The sequence below is a fragment of the Photinus pyralis genome, unplaced genomic scaffold (genome assembly GCF_008802855.1).
Source record: "Photinus pyralis isolate 1611_PpyrPB1 unplaced genomic scaffold, Ppyr1.3 Ppyr1.4_LG5, whole genome shotgun sequence".
Lineage (NCBI taxonomy): Eukaryota > Metazoa > Arthropoda > Insecta > Coleoptera > Lampyridae > Photinus > Photinus pyralis.
Window position 1 is genome coordinate 2,328,178 of NW_022170596.1, and position 6,848 is coordinate 2,335,025.

Sequence of the window (6,848 nt, forward strand, 5' to 3'; positions counted from 1 at the left end):
AAGAAGTTTAAGTAATAGCATGCAGTTAATGGGACATTATTTGCAGTATTTTTAGCATTCGTACTCGCATTTTTCGAAATTTAATCGATCCATAACGCAGTTTAATTAAGGAGACAAACGACCATTTCGATCGGTCTTCAAGGCACTATCTAAAGCGAAATCAGTTCATTTAATAATTAAGATAAGCTATAGAAAACGTAAACATAACTAATTAGTAAAATATCGTTCTTTTACAGTTCTTATAACTGAACGGATCATTAAGACTTAATTTATAAATTAAAATTCTATTTGCAAATCGATCCGCTTCTGCGTAAGTGAATTCTGCACTAAAAGCGCCTTCTTGATGCGTATTCGTTTCAAGTTCGATCAAATCAATATAACCGTTGGTGGATGTAAAGAAGTGGGTATCTTAAACTGACGCAATTTTAAGGGATAATTTATTTTTATTAATTCACAACAATGGCCACCAAACATGTCCTATCTAACACGATCAGCTACAAACAGTCAAAAGAATAAGTCGGAGTTACTACTGTAAATACCGATAACATCTTTTAAACACTGGAGATCTCGTTAAAGCTCTGCAGCTTGTACTTTCTTCGCATTTAAAGGGTTAAGCAACCCCAATTGTAGTAATAACGACGGTTATAGATATAGATCTTATTATACTCACACGCCCGGCACTAATTGCTCAGTTTCAATTATAATTTTGGATATCGTAATTATACTCAATTTTTCTTTAAATTTTCGGAGCAATTAGTATGTAGGTAGGGTGTTTCTATATGTATTTTGATTTTGGTGTAAAATTGCGTAAAAGTCCAGGTGAAACTGTATTGGGGTTACATTCTTTGCGTGTGAACGGGTGGTCCAAAGTGCTTATCTGCAATCGACTCTGTGGGACACCACTTTGGTTACGTCAATTTAGGGGATGCAATTTTATTCGATTTGCTTTCTGTCTGAGTTTTCATGAGAAACGATTGTTTTATGGAAATTTTAGTTTACCGTTATACAAGCTTCTTTGGAAATCGCGATTTAGCCATACGAACCTTATCCATGCGGACATCTAGAATCTTGATCATATACGAAACATCTACAAAAGACGATGGAATATATGTAATAATTATGATGGCTCTGTCGCGTTATTATAACAGAATCGCGAAATTGTTGCTAGTCTGTCTCTGTCTCTGTCGGTTTGTCATGACGGCTGAATCATTGTAAATCAACAAAAAAGGTGCTCTTCTTTATTTAGTACTTCGTTCAGAACGATCGAGAGATTTGTACCACGGTGACTTTCATTACAATTTATTAGATGCACACTTGTACTTTTTTGGGTGTAGCAGCATAAAATGGGACTTTAAGAATATGTAATAAAAATAGTGGTTGCTATACCCCCTTGACCATACAGAAGGACGCCACTGCTCACAAATTTAAAGTACGTATGTTGGTAGAAAACTTTTTATAATTTTGGATACCACAAAATCTTTAAAAATGTTGTTTTGAAGATATATTCTCTTCCAGTCAAAATTTCCACCATGTATAATATAACACAATAAAATAATGTATTTACTGGTTAAAAGTAACGACCTAAACCATAAACTAATCAAATTTCTAGTTCGTTTCACTAACAAAAAAATAACCACCTAATAACGCAACCCGGTGCCGCATTTCATTAGTTGATCCGACCGATTGCGTAATTTTGCAATCGCTTGAAATTTCTAATTTCTAAGAAAATGCCAAACCTTCCTTACAAGAATTTCCATCAATTGATTTCTCTTTGTTCGACGACCTTTTTAGAGACTCTAGTTGTCAGTTTGGAGGATTTTCGCTAAAGTTTCTCTTAAACTTTCTAGATACCAATTTCTTCTAAAATTCCTAACAATTTAAGGTTTCCTCAAATTACTTTCATTCTCACTTTTCAACTTCTTCAATCTCTCTTTCAGGTTTCAAGTATTTCCATGTTTCTCTCAAGTTTTCCTAAAGTTCCTATACACTCCTTTTCGTCAATTCCCTTTAAGTTTCTCTCAGTTTCTTCTTAAAACTCTCTCAATTTCTTTCAAGTTTCTCTCAAACTGCTTTCAAAGTTATATTCTTAATTTCTTTAGATGATTCCGTTGAAAATTTCCATAAGGTCCCCTCGAATCCCTCTCAAGCTCCTATGAAGCGTCTTTTAGGGTCTTCCGAAACTCTTTACTTAAATTGCTATCAGGTTCTCAAAATCTCCATACGGGTTCCATCAACTTTCTTATCGAACAAAGGTCTACATTTAATCTAAATAAAGACGGACCCTAGGATGAACTATCTGTAGCGTAAGCAATCTTTCTCTTAAACATAAAAAAATTACAAACTAAAATAATGCGTGGTATCACAGCCATACACATTTTAAGTTTTGACAATCGTCGAAAATATTGATCAAAACAGGAAGGCTACGAAATTTGGTTACTGCCTATCAAAGCATGCGTTCTTTTCATTTTTCAAAAAAGATTTGTGAATAAATTTCGATTTGGCACAAACTTAATGGTTACGAAATAGCAGATACGAGGACCCAGTGTAGCTAATATTAGATGGAAGTTTATGTCGACGGACTTATTTTACAATCTCGAAATGTATCCGTGATTTAGTTTAACAGTGAGACCTCTGGTGGTAGCACATTCACATTACTATTGGTGGTGTAATACCGCCATTCTGTTCATTTACAATGGCCCAAAGTAATCAATATTATAGTTTTTACGGCTGTAAAAGTTAATACATTTGCAAAAATTACATTTGCAGTCAATGTAATATTACACTTCAAAGAGCGAGGATAGTTTAAACGTTTAAAAGTCACGTTTTATCACGTTACTTTCAAGAATTTTAAATGTGATCAGTGTAATTATGTAACCAACAATAAGGATAATTTAAGAAATCGTAGTGTAACGCATAATATTTCCAAAGTCTTTAATTGTGAACAGTGCAATTACAGAACAAAAAATAGGAGATATATACGTCATTCCTTGACACACTCCGTTTTGAATAATTTTCTATCATTGTCATCAATGCAATTACGCCACAATTAAGCGTTCGCTTAAAGTGTCACCTATTAACACACACAACCTTCTCAAACATTTGATTTGCGAACAGTGTAATTCCGCTACTCACGATAATTTAAAGCGGAATATTCACATTAAAGGATGTTACGTGCACTCTGTGCGATTACGCATGCCACAACTAGTAAGAAAAATGATCAAAGTCCTCGTGTGAGATCGAAGGGACTTCAGCGCATTTTTGTGTGGCAGATCAGTGTTTTATTAGCCAATATTGACTCCACCATCAATAAGATCTTGCGGAAAGCTACCACGTTCACTTTGTCGGTACCATTTTCTCACTTACCGTGCACTCGCAATTCGCGTTTGAAGTTTTGACTCCACCATCAGTAAAATCCTTTGGGGGTTACCATATTCCCTTTGTCGACACCCACTTCTGATCACCCGCAACAATTCGGATTTGAAGTTTCGACTCCACCATCAGTAAGATCTCGTCGGGGGTTACCACATTCCCTTTGTCGATACACAGTTCCGACGTCCCGTTCATTCGTAATTCACATTTTGGTAGATTTCGCTAAAATCCCGGCATAAAATCGTATTCAACTTTTGGGTACTTCACATAGCTCGACCTTCTATTAGTGACACGAGAAAGAGAAACCGCGATTCGCGCTGTAAGAAACTTTTGGGCGCCCAAAGTCGACTACCCCTCGAAGCGCGCCGCGCAAAAGGTGGTTTATTTCGCCCCTAGGGAAAAAAAACAAAATTCCGCCACGCAGGAGTTGTGCGCGTTGACAAGATCTTCCCGACGACACCAATTTGAAAACAATCGGAGAAAAACTGTAGAAGAAGATAGATAAAAACTGAAAAATCTCCAGGTTAGTATAATACGTTCGGGGATGGCGTCCAGATGTCGTCGACTCCAAATCTTGTAGCCCCATCCCTAACGTTCTTAATTACACGGCCCCGATAGTTACATGTGCACTCCTTGTCTTTTTACAAGCGTTTTTCTACGGGCGCGCATTTACTGCCAGCCAGCCAGCCAGCCAGCCGACCAGCCAGCCAGCCAGCCAGCCAAAGTGAGATTAAAAGCTACTTTTTACAAAAAAATTTTTTGTAAAAATGCGCTAAAAACTTAACTCGTCGTATACACAAGCACGACACATCGAAAAGTACGGATTGTTTGTGGTCAGTGTAATTATGCCACGAATAGTAAGGCTGTTTTAAAGCATAATCGACGTAAAGGAATGTCGGTGAGTTGTACGAGTGCGCTAGAAATTGAATGTTAAATTGTGATCTTTATTTGTAATTAGAAAATTAAGTTAATTTAAGCTAATTTAAGACAGCATCGAGTTTTTAACATAAAGGTCAGGTAGGATGGGATTATGGAGTTATATTTTCCAGTCTCGAAAACGGCCCACCTTATACACGCCATTTGTAAATTAGACCAGCGCCTCTAGTGTTAATCTGAATCGCGAATAGGTATTCAAGGTAGAGCTTTCGCTACATAATGGCACGAATTAGGTTTCAGATCGGTACATTCCTCTACACGGAAGAACTTATATTGATATTTGATGTACGTGTAATTGTGAAGTTTATCTTTTGGATGCAGAGGATGAGGTACGCAACAAAGTAAAAATAAATGAATTCTCTTGGATGTTTAGTGAGAAATTATATAAGATAGTCGTAATGAAGTTATCCTGATAAATAGTTGAAAGTGCAGGCGAGACTTTTGTTTTGCAAGTCCATTACTGAAGCACAAACAAAAAGTGTTAAAAACGAGTTCAATCCGTAAGAAGTAATGTCTCCATAATCTCTCCTGTTTTTATTTATGCCAGCAATTGACCCTTATCAAAGAAATGGAACAGCATTAAAGATCGAACTTAATCCACAATTAATCTAAGATAGTGAATCCAGCTATAATTGCTTCTGGCCGACTATTTTTCAGATAACATTTAAGGGAAGTTTGGTGGTTTTTATATGGCACTGTTATCGCGTCCAATTAGCACGTACCTACCTTTCACCGTTGGCTTCTTTCCCTAAGAGATCGACGGTTTTAACAAATTGAACTAACTGTTTGTAGGTGGATACGCATACGCATTAGAATTAAACAAATGAATCACCTAGGTACTCGAACTTATTTCAACGGTTTATAGTTGCACGTGATTGTTTTAAAACATGAATACATGGCAAGGTGTTTCACTTTTAATCTATCATTCAAACAAAACACGTTTCCCGTTATCAGTTTACATAACACCCGGCTTTTGTGCAGTCTTTTTCCAATCTTTAATATTTCCAACAATTTTAAGTAGGAATTTTGTTACGTATGTGACCGTTATTGAAGTGTCAAGGAATAAATGTATGCTTCGAAATTATCAACAAAAAATTAGGTCTAAATTTCGAAATATCTGCAATAATTAAAGAAAATCAGTCAGCCTTCATCTACAGCCCTAATGCTAATTTGTTTACAACAGCCAGTAATAAAAATGATTTAAGTGTCCACCTTTTCTTAGTAACGCCATGCTCCCTTAATCAAAAAACAAAGGGATAACTATTCCCTGGACTAACAATTTACAATTTAAAAGAAATAAGTATATTGAACCCAGCCTGAGGATTTTCGTTATCTAAATTTAGGTACACTTGTAAATCTGCTTTCCCCTATAGATGAGTCCTCACAATAATGAATTAAGGCTGATTCTCACTATACATAACGTTTCCATACCATATCCATTCCATAACCATTCCGTAAATTATTATAGGCTACGAAATTGACCTTTAAGTGATATGTGCGTAAGACATTCAGTCGCGCGCTAATACACATTCGCCTTCCATATGTGAACGGAAAGGAGAATGTGTATTAGCGCGCGGCTAAATGTCTTACGCACATATCACTTAAAGGTCAATTTCATAGGTATAATAATTTACGGAATGGTTATGGAAAGGATATGGTATGGAAACGTTATGTTAAGTGAGAATCAACCTTATTATACGTTTACATTTCTTGAAACGGCCAAAGTGAAATCACCGATTCTTTAAAGCCCCATTCACATAGGTGGTAGTGCAGTGCTGTTTGCGGTGCGGTGCCTTTGTATAAAAGTTTGAAATACGCATATCCATATGACAATTCACAATGACATGTGCAGTGCAGACGAATTGCAGCCGTGTGCCGAAAGTATGTAAACTTCAAACTTTCTGCACTACCGTTAGCAAGCACCAATAGAAGTGCAACATATTTGTTGCTGTTGTCGTTGATTGGTCATACTTGTGTAGGCGGGCCAATTTTGCGGTGATTGTGAAAGCAAATGTCAACTCGACAGCACCGACTCGCACCGCACAACAAGGCAACGGCACCGCACTACCACCTATGTGAATGGGGCTTAAGAGTTGTTTTCGTTACTAAGCGAATGACAAAAATTCTAACTTTTCAACACTCGTAAAAGAACCGGTTTATTTCGAATATAAAAATACTACCAAATCGTTCAACAACAAGTATTGATTGTCTACCTTCTTTATCCCACGGTTGCAAGGACAGTTGATACAAAATCCTAGATCTCGTATAATGAATGGCGTCTTTGATTTTTAAGTTCCAAAATTACGTAATCCGACGTCAAGCGTCAACGCTATTAAAACATGTTATCTGCGCGAATTTGCCCGCGACAAACGCACTGCCAATTACGGCATGTAGTTTAATACTTGCATTATCCTTTAGACAACATTACAATGATTTACTTCCACGCGTTTAAAATTAACGGTATTGTTCGCATTCAACGTAATAATTTTCTATGCCGTAAATTATCTCTTGGAATTGAAGGTTACAAAACACGAATTTCGCAC